This window comes from Hylobates moloch, unplaced genomic scaffold, assembly GCF_009828535.3.
Source record: "Hylobates moloch isolate HMO894 unplaced genomic scaffold, HMol_V3 SCAFFOLD_1, whole genome shotgun sequence".
Taxonomy (NCBI): domain Eukaryota; kingdom Metazoa; phylum Chordata; class Mammalia; order Primates; family Hylobatidae; genus Hylobates; species Hylobates moloch.
The window spans coordinates 121,896,141-121,912,866 of NW_026652276.1; the positions used below are offsets into that span (position 1 = coordinate 121,896,141).

Sequence of the window (16,726 nt, forward strand, 5' to 3'; positions counted from 1 at the left end):
AGGGCCTGTGAAATCCGCATTGGTTCTAGCTCCGCATTGCATTGTTAGGGCCTCCGAAGGGACACAGTACTCGCTCTGTTCACACAATGGCCCCTCGAAGGATTCTCCTATAGGAATTTAGACATGAATTTATTCTGACAGTCAGTTCTCAGGTTGGACGGAAGTGGAAGCACTTCCGAAATCCAGATGCAAACAACTTTCTCACAAATTTAAAGGCTCCAATCCAGTCTTTCATGGACACTTTAAATTCTGATTCTTAAGGGGCATTTTCCAATTTCTCTTCTTTTTTCAGGGATCAGCTATAATTTCTGGGCACACAGGAATACTTCCTGCTGCTGAAATTCACTGTTCTTCTTTAGGGATCTAGTTTGGCTGGACGTACATACCCCTTGAAAAACCAATCTGCTCATGACCTTGCTCCCAAGACATTCCTACCTGAGCCACCTGAGCTGTTGCTAACAGACAACAGTTGTAACTTTGCTCTTGCACACCACGTCCGCACTGCCTTCTGTCCACATTGCCGTGTATCATATGTAAAAATCTCCCTCGTGCCAGAGAGAGGCCACCTATGGGATCTTCAAGCCACAGACTTTGAAGGATTGAGAGGGTTTGGAGATGTAAGAATTCTTGCTGGAGAGACTGCTCGACACACATTCTTTCTCTCTTTTTTTTTCCAGCCTGCAGGTATTCCTGCCACAAGAAATGTGAAGCCAAGGTAAGCATTCCGTTGCTTTCCCGTGGGACTTTTTATAGCTGACTTGGCCTTCATTGAATGATATGTGTTGGGGGGGCCTCTTTGGACTGTAGCCACGGAAAGAAAACTCTTTAGGAAAGCCAGGGCTGGCATACGGTGTATACTTTTCATCTCAAGGATAAACCAAAGAGCTTTGAAATCCACGGTTTTAATTATGGAAAATAATTCTTAAGAATTTGATTTCAGATAAGAATTCAATAGTTGTCCCCTGGCCACATCAACAGCTCCTTCTCAGTGGCACACAGTCCCTGGTTTCTCACTGCCTTGTCATACTGCTTCTCGGCAGAGAGAGAACAGGAGCAGGGAGGTCCAGGGCATTCCTCTGGCCTGGGGACTTTTCTGCCTCATTTTGGAGACAGTTGTGCATAGATGGATTGGGGTTTTCAGCTGCCACGGAAACCTGGGAACCCTGGAGTAAGGTTTAGTGATGTTCACTGAGGTTTGTGAGTCTCTGGAGAGGTTAAATTGCCCGATGGCCTCTATGACCAAAGGAGGCCTGGCTATGTCCTGTTGGGCTTAGGGTTTTGGTGAGTGGGGAAGTGAGGTGGCCTGGAAGTGCCCTGTGGGAAGTGACAGACACCCCAAGGAAGAAGCACATGGTTTTCTACCTTGTCTTGGTGCTCGCACCTTCAGATCTCCTGGGGATGGCGGCTGAACTTACGGAATCCCCAGGTATGATTTGGGTCTGCAGTCGGGGTGGCAGCAGTGTTTTGCCCCATTTACTGTTTGGCTCTGCCTATAGGGGCTCCGTAGGTGTCCTGACAGGTTGTCCCCATGGCTGTAGGTCCAGGGAAGAGGAGTTTTAGAGTCTTGGGATTTTGCTACTGTTACAGACCTCATGGGTCAGCTGTTCTGATCATTTCCAGCCCTGCCTTGGGCTCCGAGTGGAAGGCTATGCTGGAAGCTGACTTCATGTTACCATGAACTCACTGCATGTGGGTCTGTTTTCCATGTGAGGACTAGGGGGGCTGGTTTTCCCGACCCTCCCGATCTCAGGCATACACAAATACACACATGCATAAATATGCACATGTGCATGCACATAAATACACATGCATACAAACACATTTGTGCTCACACACACACATGCATATGTGTGCACACAAATACACACACACACACAAAGTTGGAAGAACTAGACTAGTATAGCTCTATTTCTTTTCTCCCAAGAGACTTTTTAAAGTCTTCATTATGGAGAATGCTGAGCACGTGCAGGAGCAGAGGGGATGGCACAGGGCCTTGCTGCCCCCTTCCTGAACCCCAGACCAGCAGCCCCTGTGACCTGGCCACACCTCCTTGCTGGCTGCCTCCTCCAGATGTCACGTGGGGTGCACTTCTCGGGCCTCCTGGGGGCTGTGTGGAGTGCTTCTACTCTTGCTTTCCACCCTGCTCTGGAGAGGGCTTCCCCTTTTCCAGAGGAGTAGGCGTTTCTTGTTCACACACTCCTAGGCGTGGCAGATTTCTGACCGTGGTTTATTTGAGGTTTTTTGTCCACAGATAGGCTCCTTTCCTGGGGTGCTGTGCACCTTCAGTGGTGTGGGAGCAGTGCTTCTGAACGCAGTGGCGAATGGGAAGATTGTACCTTTGGGGGAGGATTTCAGACTTGGAGAGCTTCCCCCTCCCCTGGGAGGACTGGATGTGTTGTCCCTCACCCCTGTTTTGTGGTGCCTTTGTCCGCGTTGCTTGCACCTTGGGTCGGCTGCGGAGTAGGAGGAGGGGTGGGCTGCTTGTCCAGACTCTGTTGTGGGTCCAGCCACCTCTGAGCCGCAGCCGCAGAGATGAGCCTGCTGTTGTTCCTTCCATTTCTTAAATGAAGCCTGTCGCCGGCTGCTTAAGGGATTGAACTCTTTGGTTCAAAGTGTGTTCCAAAATCCTTAACTATCACTGAATATGGAATTTCTAACGGCAACAATTGGCAGTTTGCTGGGGGATGGATAAGCTCTTACTCCTATCAGATCACAGTGCAGGGAAATATATCCGTGTTCATTTTTTTTTATAATACAGCTTTGAACCGCAGGGGAGAAAGCCCCCGGCAATAACAAAGCACCTTCTCATTCCAAAAATATAATGCCGTCGTTGTCGGGGATATGAGGGCCATAACTCCTCAGCTGCTCCTGCAGGGTGCACGGCGAAGGGAGCGGCCCCGTCTTCCAGGAACTGAATATGGCTGTGGCTTCTCCCACATTATTGCACTCAGCTTTTCAGTCCTTGATTACTGTGTTTACATGTATCGCCCAGTGGGCTCCTTAGACACTGCACTCAGTTTGCTCAGGCGAGTATGAAGCCTTGGTCAGCTCATAGGCTTTGGTCTGGCATCAGACCCGAGACTGGGTAGTAGTGTGTGCTGTGTTAAATCCCCTCGACGGTGTTCCCCTCTGTGTGGGAGCACTTGCACCTGTGTCTACAGGCTCCACACACGCCCTGGAGCATGTGGCTGGTGTGTGGTGGTGCTAAAGGCCACAGCTGTTGATCTGCTGCTGCCAGTGACATTGTCACAGGCTCCTCCCGTCCAGGCCCTCGGAGCCCCTTCTGTGGCGCTGATGATGTGGAGAAACCATCCTGCAGAAATGGGGACCGAGACAGCAGCTGGGGGCTCAGGCAGGGAGGCAGAACCATCGTTGGGACATTTTGAGAAGCCCCAAAAGACTGCTGTCACTCTCTGCTTGAGCCATTGGACAGTATGTCCTCTCAGGCCAGGCCATGCAGCTCAGTGGGTGGATGGAGGCAGAGACCTGGACTTGGATCCCAGTGGGGCTTTTTGTCTCCCGAAGCCTTTCTAGTCCCCCTTGCTATGGTCTTGATGTTTGTGTCACCCCCAGGTTCCTGTGTTGAAACCTGACCCCCAAGGTGATGGTAGCTGGAAATGGAGGCCTTTGGGGAGATGATTAGGTCGTGAGGGTGGAGTGTCTGTGAATGGGATTAGTGCCTTTATGAAAGGGACCCCAGAGAGATCCCTTACCTCTTCTGCCATGTGCGTACATGGCAAGAAGGCACCTCTATGAACCCTGAAAAGGTCCCATACCAGACACTGAATCTGCTGGCGCCTTGATCTTGTACTTCCCAACCCTAGAACCTTGGGAAGTATATTTCTGTTGTTTATAAGCCTCCCAGTGTTTTGTTACAGCAGCCCACATGGACTTAGATAGGCCCTGAGCCTCACTTTCTTCTTGCATAAAAAAAGTGAATAATAGTTTTCTATAATAAACAGAAAAATAACTTTCTTTCAGCTGTTGGTTATGATAATACTTAAGTTTCAGGGAAGCCAAATAATGTATGTACAATCACTTGAAAGTTTGGGATTTCAACTATTTTGCTTCCTGGAACGCAGTGCTTATTCATTTGAGCTGCATGAGCTGTGTGGGCATCATGACTTGCTTTTTTCCTGGCTGTCACTTGACTTACTGGCAAGAGTGAAAAAAGAAGTAGGAGAAATGAAGCAGTTGTAGGAAAGCAGATGTTGGGGAGGGGAGAAGGGGGAGGAAAGGGTGGCAGGTGGTGCCCCCCTAAAGGAAATGAAGGGGAGGTTCTGTGGAGCTTAGGCAAGCGGATGGAGGCACGGGAATCCTATCCTTGAAACCTACAGCCTGGCATCATGGTGAGATGCCTCTTCCGCCTCTGCCCACTTGCAGATGCATTTGCTCCTTAGAGTTGCACTTTGTGTAGGGTATTGAGTATCATCTGGAATCATCAGAGGTTCAATGGACCTGCAGATAATTTTTTTGTAAACTTAAGATCCCATGTAGGGACCGCACGCAGGAGTTAGCGAGGGGAACATGCACAGGAGTAATGTTGGGGAGACGCCCTGCACAGGGTCCCCATGCGCAGCTCCCCCTTTAATCCAGGAAAAACACAGAACCTCCTGCCACCTGGGCTGCAGTGCTCTCAAACCCCCTGGCTCATCCTCAGCCTTTGCAGCCTGGCTGCGAAGGTCCAGCTCGCTGTTTCTGTCTCTGCACATGCCTTGGTTTGCACCCTTCTTGGATGTAAAATACAGAAGGGCTGGTGTTGCCTCCTTGCTGAGTCTGTAGAAGGAGAATGCAGCAAGAGGAGAGAGGTCCCAGGCTCTGTCCAGCCTCTTGGCTCCTGCAGGTAGCCTCAGCGTCTTCTTCCACTGTCCCGGTGCTCCGGTGCTCCGTTTGGGCAGTTGCCAAGCCAGGAGCCTTTCCTTGCTCTCCAGCTGGCTGCTTGAGGGAGAGAACTTTGTGATAGGCTTGCTGCTCTTTTTAAGCTGAGACTACAGGAGGTCCTGGGGAAGTCAGCGGAACCCCCCGCTGCCCTCATCGCCTGCTGCCCTGGGGGCCTTTGCTGGGCTCTCCCATCAGGGATCCCCATGTCCTGGCTGCGGCTGATGCAGGAGCTTTGTCACTTCCACCAGACAGGCCCAGGGCAAAGACTTGGTCCTCTGCCATGGAAAACACGGACCTAGAGTTTATGGCTTCTTCAGAAACTGTCCCTAGACATTCATCCTGGGAGTCAACAGACGCTTAGTGGCCTAACTGATAAGTTTTAACCATTAACTTCTGTCTGGCAGTTAACTTTCATCTTCAGATCACTCCTTTTCTCTGCATGCTAAGAGCCGCAGCTGCCCTGCAGTGGGATATGGGCCTGCTGGGTCCCAGGGATTGACCTGTCCAGCCCTCTCTCCCCGTTGTCTGATGAAAAACCTCGAGACCCCAGGGAGGTGAAACAACTTACCTATTGTCACCTAGCTTCTGAGGCCCAGAATTCATGGGTGTTGCATTTCAAAGCTCTGATTTTTGCTGTTCCATGTGTTCTTTTTGGTGCTTTGCCATCTTCACGTATCAGAAATGGAGCTGAGGTTTGTGTGGGTGACTCCAGCCCACCTTGCTCGTATACCTACAGAACCTACTATGCCTCTTGTGAACTCCAGCTCCAGGGCCAACCTCTCTAAAACACAAGTTGAGCGTCTCTCCTGCTTGACTTGGGGCTCACTCCTCCTGGGCTCCATCTCTATTTCTCTCACGAAATGATGCCTGAGAATTCTCTGACTCCCGCACGGCTCAGGCCTCTTCTTCCCCATGAAGGCTCTGCTCATACATCCGTGGCATCTTGTCGGAGACTCCCAGTTCTCCCACGAGACAGTGAGCAGGGGCAGTATCTCCCCCTAATTCCCATAGCTCTTTGCAAGCCTGCAGGGGCCTTGGCTGTCCCAGCTGTGTGTTTCTGTTTTGGACCTTCTCACCCGTGCACAAGGAGGGAGGCTGTGGGAGCTGCTGCTTTGCTGACCCCGAGCTCTCGGTTACTGCATTCTCTGAGTCTGTCTCACCTTCCATGTCCAGACCTTACCCTGTCTATGGCCCCAGAGCCTCCACTCTCCAGCAGCCCACCAGCCAGCTCCGCTCTGCTCAGGGCAGGGGCCTGTCTTTCCTGCCAGCACACAGGCCACGGAGGCTGCAGACTCTCGCCCCCACCTTCAGCAGGGTTGGTGCTCCCTGGGCTCTTGGTGGAGGACGGAATCTGGTGAAGCTCATTGCCACAGCTTTTAAGGTTGGCGTGTCAGCTTTGACCTCCCCAAAAGGTGTAAGTAGTGGCGTTTTTTCAGGTGGTCTTCACTAGGAACGAATGATCTGAATTTGTTAGTAACAAGGCCTAATAAATTATTTCTTTCTCTCTTTCTTTCTCTCTCCCTTCCTTTCTCCCCTCTTCCCTCCCTCCCTCCCTCCCTCCCTCCCTTCCTTCCTTCCTTCCTTCCTTCCTTCCTTCCTTCCTTCCTTCCTTCCTTCCTTCATCCTTCCTCTCTTCCTCCCTTTCTTTCCTTCCTCCCTTCCTCCCTTTCTCCTCTTCTCTCTTTCTCCCTTTCTCTCTCTTTCTGTCTTTCTTTCTTCCCTCCGTCACCCGGGCTGGAATGCAGTGGTGCGATCTCTCATGGCAACGTCCACCTCTTGGGTTCAAGGGATTCTTCTGCCTCAGCCTCCCAAGTAGCTGGGGTTATAAGCGTGTGCCACCACGCCTGGCTATTTATTTTTATTTTTATTAGAGACGGGGTTTCACCATATTGGCCAGGCTGGTCTCAAACTCCTAACTTCAAGGGATCCACCCACCTTGGCCTCCCAGAGTGCTGGGATTCCAGTGTGAGCCATTGAGCCCAGCCAAGACTAATACATTTTTCATAACCAAAAGGAAAATCCCTGGCCCTGCGTATAGAAGCTCTTTTGTTGTTTGTGAGTTCATCTCTTTCCTGCCCCTATTTGTACCCTCTATGATAGCTTCAGGAAGATGGTTACTCCCCCTGAACTCAGCTTCTTCATTTGAGCATAGGATTTTTAGGGATGTCACGAGATACATCTTTCCATGTCCAGCCTCTGCAGAAGGAATGCCACTCAGTCAGCGCTGTTGAGGGATCTGCAGGACCCTGCCGAGCGCTTTAGATGTGCTCTGTCATTTACTCGTCACACTTCCCTCTGAGGAGGCTTGTTCTGCTCCCTCTTACAGGTGACAGGGCTGGGACTGAGCAGTTGCACCTCTTGCTAAAGCTTGCGATGGTCCTGCCCCAGCTCATGCCGCCAGCATGGGCTCTGCCTCTCTCTGCCGTCTCAGTAAATGTTTACACGGGCGTCCCTTCTCCTCCCCTCCACTTCTTGCTCTAAGGGCGGAGGCAGTTAATTTTTAAGCCAGCCAGCTCAGCAGACATTTCCTGAGTGTAGCTCTCGGCCGTGCACATTGCTGGACCCAGATGCAGATGCTGTCCACAGGGAGCTTCTGTCTGCAGCCCCACAGGACGAAGTGAGAGTCTGATTCTGCCAGATGATTGCAGGTCTCCACCTATGTTTGCCGTGTGTGTGTGTGTGTGTGTGTGTGTGTGTGTGTGTGTGTGTGTTTTAATGTTTGACAGCTTTTAAAATGGTTTTTAAAATTAGAAGATGTTATTTTTAGAGCAGTTTCAGATTTGCCGCAAAATTGAGGAGAAAGAACTGAGGGCTCACACACACGTGCTTACACATACACATGCATGCATATTCACGCACAGAGACACAGACTCGCCTGCCGTCAGCATCGCTGCACTAGAACAGCACGTTTGTTGGAATTGACGAGCCAGTATTGATGAGTCCACAGTCTACGTTAGGGCTCACTCTGGGTGTTGTACATTCCATGGGTTTGGACAGGGGCATCGTAAGTCGCATCCACCATGACAGTACCGTACGGAGTAGTTTTGCTGCCCTAGAAATCCTCTGTGCTGCGCTTCTCTCTCCTGCACCCCAGCAGCCGCTGACCTTTTCACTGTCTTCATAGTGTTGCCTTTTCCAGAATGCTATAGGGTTGGAATCAGACATGTGTAGCCTTTTCAGATGGGCTTCCTTCACGTGATAATATGCATTTAAATTTCTTTCTTGTCATTTCTTGGCTTGACAGCTCATTTCTTTTCAGCTGAATAACACTCTGTCGTCTGGATGTGCCACAGTTTACCCTCCATTCACCTACTGAAGGTGGGTACTGATCGGTGGCTTCCATGTCTTTCTTTTTTGCTAGTTGTCACTACTGTCAGAAGAACCATGAAGCATCCTTAAATTCTGCTCTTTTTGAGGACACTTTTATTCCTTTTCCTGTAAGATCCCTTTTCTGGTAGGCTGTCCTCACCAATCTTTTTTGACTCATTTTAATTAGAAAGTCACTTCACACATTAACACCTTACTAGAGGCATGTTTATACCTGTGTCTCTTTTTCTACTGGGAACTATTATTCCTGACTCCCAGAGTCTGGGGAGTGGCCCCACTGTGTGAATCCCGCCAGCCAAAGCCACGGTGTGGGCTCTAGGCTCACTCTCAAAGTCAGCAAGCCACGTTTGGCTTTTCATGTCAGCACAGTTATACTTTGTACAAAAGAATTAAGGTTTCTAAATCCCTAATAATCTGAGCCTCAATCAGAGGCATTGATTGTGGACTTCTAGGCCTTTCTTGGACTCGAAGGTGGCCAGCAGGACCAAGCCACTGTCAACTAAGGAAGTGCGTCAGCCGGGCAACACCAGCTGCCAGCAGCTCGGGGCCTTGCTCTGTGGGGCTCTGCTCCTTGCACCGTCTCGGAGTCTGCGGGGCTTTATGGTGACCCTGCTGGCATTCCACAGGCTGGGAAGTCACTGGGTTCGCCATTTTACACCAGAGGAAACAGGTCTTTGAAACTAGTGGTGACCTTTGGCCAGGCTGACGGGACCATGTTGGCTGTCTGGTTATGAGTGTAGTTCTTGCCCTGTGACGGCAAGTTTGTTTTTTAGTGTGGCATAAGTGTAAGCTATATTTGTGTAGGAAGTCCTAGCCCTGCCCCAAAAAGAGGCCAAAAGAGAATTATAATCTTTTGAAACAGGATATTTGTTTTAAATATTTAATATAATTTTAAAATGTATCCTGTGTTTTCTCTGAATCTTCAGTTTTCATTCCACATTGTGTTGTAACAGATGAAACAACACATACCTGGAATGAATCTGCACCTATTTGCCACATCATTTTAACTATGCGGCCAGTAACCTAATTAGCAGCTTTGCAGCCAGCATCTATATCTGTCTCCCGGGCAGGAGGCCAGAAGGTGCAGCCGGAGGGAGAACGTGGGTCCCTGCGTCCTGCATGTGGCTCAGGCCAGGCCTGTCTGCCTTGACTCTTGGCATCTGTGAAATGAGGGTAACTTTCCATGGCACTGTGGTTACATGGGAAGGTAGGAGGCTGTTGGCAAGGGCACCCTGCGGCTGCAAGTGTGGTTTATTGATTAAACCAGGGCTTTTGAGGTGCCCTGGAAATCTTCTTCTGAACCCCACCTCTGTGTTTGTAGACCGGTTCTAACCCGAGAAAGAAACTCTCCCTGCAGACCCTCCATTACTTGAGAAATAATTTGGGCAAGCGTGCTGTTGGTTAAGGTTCACTCCCCACCCCTACTCTGCGGGATGTTGTTGAGTGTCTGTTTACCAGGGGTCACGGAGGAGAGACGGGGCCAGCTGACCTCATGCAGCCAGGCTCTGATGACAGAGTGGGACACCCAGAGAAGATGAGTCCCCTGAATTCAAAACAGATGCCACTTTCATGGTGACAATAATGAATGTTTGAGTGACTGCCCTGACTGGGTCAGATAGACCAGGGTGGGGAGCCCAGTCCTGGAGGGAGCCCCATATAGCTCGAGGGGCAGGGGACAGAGCAGCAAGGCCAGGCATCCATGGGCACACGTCGCTCCAATGTAAACAAAAACAAAAGAAAAGAGCACGCGATGAACATTTCCTGCTCCGTGTGTGTGTGTGTGCGCGCGCTCCACATGTGAAACTCTGTACTAGGCGATTACTTATTTTCTCTTGCCTGGCCTCTTTGGGAGAACAGAAGTACAAAATGGAAATTTGCATGTGTAGCTCTCAGAAGCAGCTTCTGAAACTTTGAGGACTCATAAAAGAGAAGAATGAATAACAGACCTGGGTCTGGATCCTGACTCTGCTTTGTCTTACCCATGTGACCTTCGGCTTCAGTTTCTTCCTCTATAAAACAGGAATTAACCCCTACTAAGAGGGCTGCTAAACTGAATTCAACAGCTCCGCAAGCACAGGGTCTGGTGGCTTCTGCAGGAGTGCTCTTTTCCCTTTTTAATACCTTAATTTGCATCATTGTATTAGGAATCACTGTAGATGTCTACAATGTCAGTTGCTGGAAACTACTCTTTCTGCAGTTGTGGTACTGACTCTAGTAGATTTACTTCATGAAATGTTGCCTACCGCTAACATAAATCACTATGCATTTTATTTATTAACTGTTAAATGACAAGAAAGTATATATATTTTCTAAATTTTCTTCTGAGAATGGGATCTGCTCTTTTAAGCAAACAAATTCCATTTAGTGGGCTTAATTAGTGCCTCAGACTTAGCCTGGGCCCACCTGAAAGTGGTTCCATATGGCTAATGGCAGAGCCGTGGGCTTAATATTTTCTGACACTGGAATCCAAGTGCCTCTTGCTCGATGCTGCCTTGGTTCTGGCCAGCTCTGTGACCTTTCCCCTGACTGGCTGCCCTTCTTTCTACTCCCCCCAGCCTCCTGCATTTGCACAGGCTCACCCTGCCTTGGCTCACCCCACGGAGGACTTCCGTAGTCCTGGCCCACATCGCTGCAGCCACGGTGTCTGGGCCTAGGGCAGAGCTGGGTGCTGCAGGTGTTCCCGCCTGCTTAGTCTTGGGCTTCTGATGTGATTTCCCACAAGCCCCTGACGAGCAGGTACAGATGCATCCCCAGCCCTCCGCCTCTCTCACCTGTGCCTGGCGTTCTGTACTGCGTGTGCGTGGACTCTCCTACTCAGCCTCTGTTTGCGTTGGCCACCATCGCTTTTACTGCCGCTTCTCTTGAAAGAGGTTCTGGCCGGTGGTGTGCAGATGAGGGTTTATACCCTGCTGGGGGTGCAGCGGGCTGATTGGCAGCCTCTGCTGATTCCCCTGGTGAAAATACCTCCCCTCCCCCCGCCTGCTTCCAAGCTACCAGCCTGACATTAATCAGCTTGAAACATTCCTGAAAATGCCCTGTTCGGCTCCAGCACCTCCTGCCCATCAGCTCTAGTCACAGGGGAAATGTCCCTCCTTCCACACATGTGGCCCCAGGCGCTCTTTCTGCTCACTCTGGCTGCCATCTGCAGGAGCCCTGGGCCCCTTTCTAGAAGACCCCAAACTCTGTATTCCCTTATGTGAGCTCACATCCTGTTCAGTGATGTCCTTTTTCTGATGTGCTTTTCTTACTACCCCTTTTTTCAGACCACCATTCAGTTTTTGAACTGCTCAGAGTCTATAATGTATGCTTCCTCCCATTATCCTGTCACTCCTCCTCCAGGCTCACTGGGGTCCTCTCCGCTCCTCAATCCAGGGCCTCTTCACCTCTGGACTTCTGGGCTGGGTGGCATCGGGGCCTCTCCCCAGCCCTGTGGCACCATGTGCTCCTTCTGGATCACAGCCCTTCCTCTTTGACCCTGACTCTGGCTCTGTCCAGGTTAGAAATCCACTTGCCATAATGTGTGTGGTTTCGTCCACTGCTCTCCTGAGCAGTCTGTCCTTACCCTTCCCTCTGCTGAGACGGAGGAGGAAGGTGTGCTGCAGTTGGGGAGCTGCAGAACGGCCTGTTCTCTTTTAATGTTTAGACACCATATGCAGTGCATCTTTTAAAAATTTCTACTACGGTCATTCTTCCACATGGATGTCACGCACCCTGGCATCTAGCAATGTCATCTCTGCAGAAGCTTATCTCTGGGACTTTCTGGCAGTCCTGGGCCCTGGCTCTGGCTGGGAGACTGCATTCTGGCTCTGAGTATAGGTTCCCGGTGGGATCTTCTTGCTGAGGCCTCCTCTCTATGGCCTATTCAGACTCAGGTCTTCCAGAGCCTGAGTTCAGGCTGGGATAGGCGCTGAAAGCCCGCCCGTGTTGGGACATAACCATCCCCGTCAGGCTAGGAGAGACCTCTGCAGGCCTCGTCCTCAGGGCAGGGGCCGTGGCCCTGTGCCCACCATACTTCCAGACATCCCACTCTGCCTTGTGCAGCCCCTGCCCCAGACACTGCCCTCTCATGTTGTCAGCATGTATGTCCGTGAGTCTCAGCCCCCTAGACCACAGGACATGCACTTAGTTGATGTGCGGCACTGAAGCCTGTGCTCTCTGGCGACCACACCAGTGTTGCTGTGCATGCGCCTTCATGCCTCTCATTGAGACATGGCTTCATGTTCCGTGGGGAGAAGGTTTCTAATCAAACCGCTGGCTTTATTTTTGTGGGGCTAGTCCTGAAGGGTAGGTTTCCTAGTAAAGCCCCCATTTCTTCTTTTTTTCAGCCACATTTTTATCAGTGGGGCCAAAACCCATAACGAAGCATTCAAATCCCCACCTCCAGATTTTGAATTGTAAAATAAAACTTGTTTCACCATGGGTTTCCCCTTCCCCCTTTTTGTAAAGCAGTTAATTTTAGGCAGGGATTCAGGAAGTGCCTACTCCCATTTTCTGTCAAGCACAGAAATAGCTCACTGGGCGCCCTCTCTCCGCCTCCCGGGAGCAGCTGGCGGAGTTCATTTTTGTGTGTTTCTAGGCATTTCAACTCCTGCCTTTCTGCACACTGTATGTGTGTCTGTGCACCCTCAACTCCAAATTACCGTGGAACTTTCCAAAGCCCGCAGGCTTCCCTTCTGTTCTTAATAAAGCAGTGTGCAAGGATCTGAGCTGTTAACCCTCCCTTATCACTGGAAACTGCCCCCTTTTCAGAAGGTCGTTAGAATAATAAACTCACAACTGCATCTTTCAGGGGAGGCGGAGTGGATAGAATGGCTGAATGGTTGCAATACTGTGATGTGAGAAATTCTGCTTTCAGACTCTTTATCTAAAACCTTTCGTTTTTACAGGGGTTTCTTTACTTCTGAAAAGCATTTGGAGGGGAGTCGATTGAACCTTAGGAGGTTGGTTAGAAAGCTTAGCGCTGCCCAGCAGAGGTGGGGTGGCCCAACCTTGAACAACGGGTGGGGTCAGTAGGAAGTAGACTTGTGGGCATTTTAAAGGTAGACCTGTTAGGATTGGCGTACGTACCCGGTGGGTCAGAGGCACGGCTCGTGAGTAATCCTTAGGTTTTGAATTTGAGACACTGGGCAGAGAGGAATGCCATTGGCAGGATTTTGTGAACAGGGGTGGAAGTTTAGCTTCAGACCTGCAGGAACCACTTTAGGTTTCATGGAATATGTTTATGTGGACATTAGAGTTAAATGGAATGCCATTATCAAGATTTTGTGAACGGGGTGGCAGTTTAGCTTCAGACCAGCAGGAACTAGTTTGGGTTTCATGGGATATGTTTATGTGGACATTAGAGTTGGCCAGTTGGCCATTTGCAGCCCAATGCTTAATTTTAAAAGATTTGATAAGTTGTGAACTCTTAGGGTTTCTCACGTTTTCTTTTCTTGTCGGCTTTCTTTTTTTTGTTTTTGTTTTTGTTTTTGTTTTGAGACGGAGTCTCGCTCTGTTGCCCAGGCTGGAGTGCAGTGGTGCGATCTTGGCTCACTGCAAGCTCCGCCTCCTGGGTTCACACCATTCTCCTGCCTCAGCCTCCCAAGTAGCTGGGACTACAGGTGCCTGCCACCACACCCGGCTAATTTTTTTTTTTGTATTTTTAGTAGAGACAGGGTTTCAGCGTGTTAGCCAGGATGGTCTCGATCTCCTGACCTCGTGATCCACCCGCCTTGGCCTCCCAAAGTGCTGGGATTACAGGTGTGAGCCACTGCGCCCGGCCTCTTGTCAGCCTTCTTTAGATCAAAGGACAGTTGGTAAAACCCAAACTATTCATCATGTGATTCTTAAACACTCTTGCCAAAATGTATTTCAGGGAAAATTTCTCTGGTTCCTACCTTTGTGGAATTTACCATTTTCTTCCCTGAATAACTTGTATGTTTGTACCTTTTCTTCCATTTTAAACTGAATTTCGAAGACAACTACTAATTCTTTCTCATCTCTGAGTGCCCTGAGGTGTGATATTTGATATGCCATTCTGCAATGAATGAATAAGAGGTTGAGACAACTGACCCAAAGTTTGGAGAAGTGACCAGCTCATTCATTTGTGCTATTCCTTTTCTTTACGGATGACCACTGAATGTTGACTGTCAGAGCTCTGCGCTTCACTCTGGAGGGCGGTTTTGTTCGAGATCCTGCGATCCCCTCCCTAGTGGTGACCACTTCCTCTGCCTTGTCATTAGCAACAGGTCAGTGGAAGCCAGGGCTTGATGTGAAGGGCCTGCTATTGATTTGATATGGAAACCTCAGATGCCACAGGCCCCCAAGAAGCAGGAGCTGGGGGTGGCATTAGCTGATGTCATCGCCCGAGGCTCTGTTCCATGTGAGCTCAGTGCCGTCCTGATGAACAGGCCTCGGCTCTCACAGGCAGTGGGAGCTCCTCCTGCTCCAGAGCTCCGTGACCGGAACCCCGCCTTTCTCAGCATGAGGCTGGCGTGGTTGAAAATACAAACATCTGCTTGCCTGCTCCCTGGTGGATGTGGCGCCCACCCCTCATTTTAAAAGCCTCTGAAAACTGTGCTTTGTTTTAGTGTTACTACCTCCTTGGACCTTTTCCTTTAAAATAAGAAGAGGGTATTACAAAATCACAGGAGCCAGACGGTCATAACATTTCTGTGCTCTTCTCTTGAAGCACAAATAAAAGCACATCTTATTTGTGTGTCTCCTGAGGAAGGGGCCTTGCCACTGGGCCTTGAGGCATAGGCATCTAACCAGTAGGAGGTGGGCAGCTGGTTTTCCAGGCAGAGGCAGCAGCCTGGGCTGAGGCTCACAGGTGGGAGGCGGGGTTAGGCAAGGGAGTTGAGCCTGGACTATGCTGGCTGCAGGTGAGGACAGAGGAGAAGAAGAGATCAGGTGCGGGGAGCTGACAGTGCCAGGCCCTGGAGTCTACCCTACGGCAGGCGGGGCAGCCTACGGACATGCGGCTGTGTCCTCCATGAAGGCCTGCGCACCAGGCACGTGGGCCGCAAACCCAGCCTTCCTGCTGCTGGCCAAACAGAGAGCTGTGGTGAGGGGCTGTCCCCACTGTGGGGTGGCCAGAGCCACGACAGAAAGCCAGCGTAGGATGGACATGAGATGATGACTCCCTGTCATTCGTGAGTGGGATTAGGAGTCACTGGCACACAGTTGGAAAGGGAGCCATTTCTGGTGCCAATAATTAAGGTCCCCATTCAGTAGGCCCATACAGCTTCTTCAGAGTCAGGCATTTTAACTTGTATGTTAAACATGAATAAATCAAAGCAAAATCAGTTGAGCGTTTTAGAATGTTCATGGTGTCAGGCATGGCATCCGGACCCGTCTTTCCAGGAGCCTGTAGGGTCGCTCTCAGGAACTGGCTGTGATTGATGGGGCTATGCACACATCAACATAAACCCAGGGCCATCTCTGTAGGACGTGACTTTCGGGTTTCACCGTGCCACTCAGGCCTATGGTCTTGGGCACTTGTTCCTCCCTGCCTTCCTTCAGGTGAACGGGGTGGGGTGAGGGACATGTCTGTTTTGCTCCTGGTTGAATATTATCATGAATCAGTCTCATTGCTGCAGCCTCATCATCAGAAAGTTGTCCAGGAAATGCCTAGTCTGAACAATATGAAGTTTGTGTGTTAGGAGAGAGGCAAAGTCTGTATGGCCGGCCGAGATGGCCCTCGGTCACTATGCTGCTGTCTTTGAAAGGCCGTGGGGTCCCCTTTCACCCTCACTCCAATCTGACAGTGTATATTTGATATAGTCCCACTGTCAAGACTTTCCTATGAGCTTGAGGTTCACATCCACCCCTCGAGGTCGTATTATCCCTATTTCACAGATGAGGAGGAAAATTGAGTTTACAGAGGACAGTCTCCGTAAATTCATCAGAGCCAGCTGGGAGAAGCAGAGGGCGTGCCCTAATTTCAGTCTCTGGATGCAAAGACAGAGCTTTTTCGGTTCTGTCTAGTCACTCTGGGGCTTGAAACAGTATATATATGGTTTAAAATACATGTTTGTTTAAAACTGAAGCTTACATTCAAGAACACCACATACCGTGCATGTTCAGCCTGATGCGTTTTTTGGTGAATCGCTGCATAGATGGACTAGAGGCTGCCCCTCTGCCTCTCCGCCCACTGGCTGGTGTCCTGGCTCATGTCTGCCCGCCACGTGCTGAAGCCACAGCTGCTCTCTGTCGGACTGTTGCTCCCACCATCAGCGGCTGAAATCTCCTGATCTGTGACAGCTCATGGCCTCATTGCTGCTGTTGGCTTTTTCAAGTGCTGATTTTGAGCCCCTTTCCTCCACTTCCTGACACACAGCCACTGGCATTCTGGTGCCCGACACACTCGTCTGGGCATGTTGGGGCTGTGTGCATTGCTGGTCACACTATTTCTGTTCCCTGTTGTTGCCTAACAAATCCCCGGTACACTCCGTGGCTGAAACCAACAAGCTGTGATGGATTCGTGAGCTGGCTGGGCAGTGCTCGCTTCATGTGGTGCTGACAGGGGGACGGGGTG

General features: G+C 50.3%; 1 protein-coding gene across 1 annotated transcript in view; it reads left to right on the forward strand.

Annotated features, from left to right (window-relative positions):
• The first annotated feature begins 681 nt into the window (after positions 1-681).
• TNS3 (tensin 3) overlaps positions 682-16,726 on the forward strand; it is a 223,798-nt gene continuing 207,753 nt past the window's right edge. The window contains exon 1 of the mRNA XM_032758139.2: positions 682-715. The gene's annotated coding sequence lies outside the window, so the exon portion shown is untranslated. The remainder of the gene's footprint in view (positions 716-16,726) is intronic.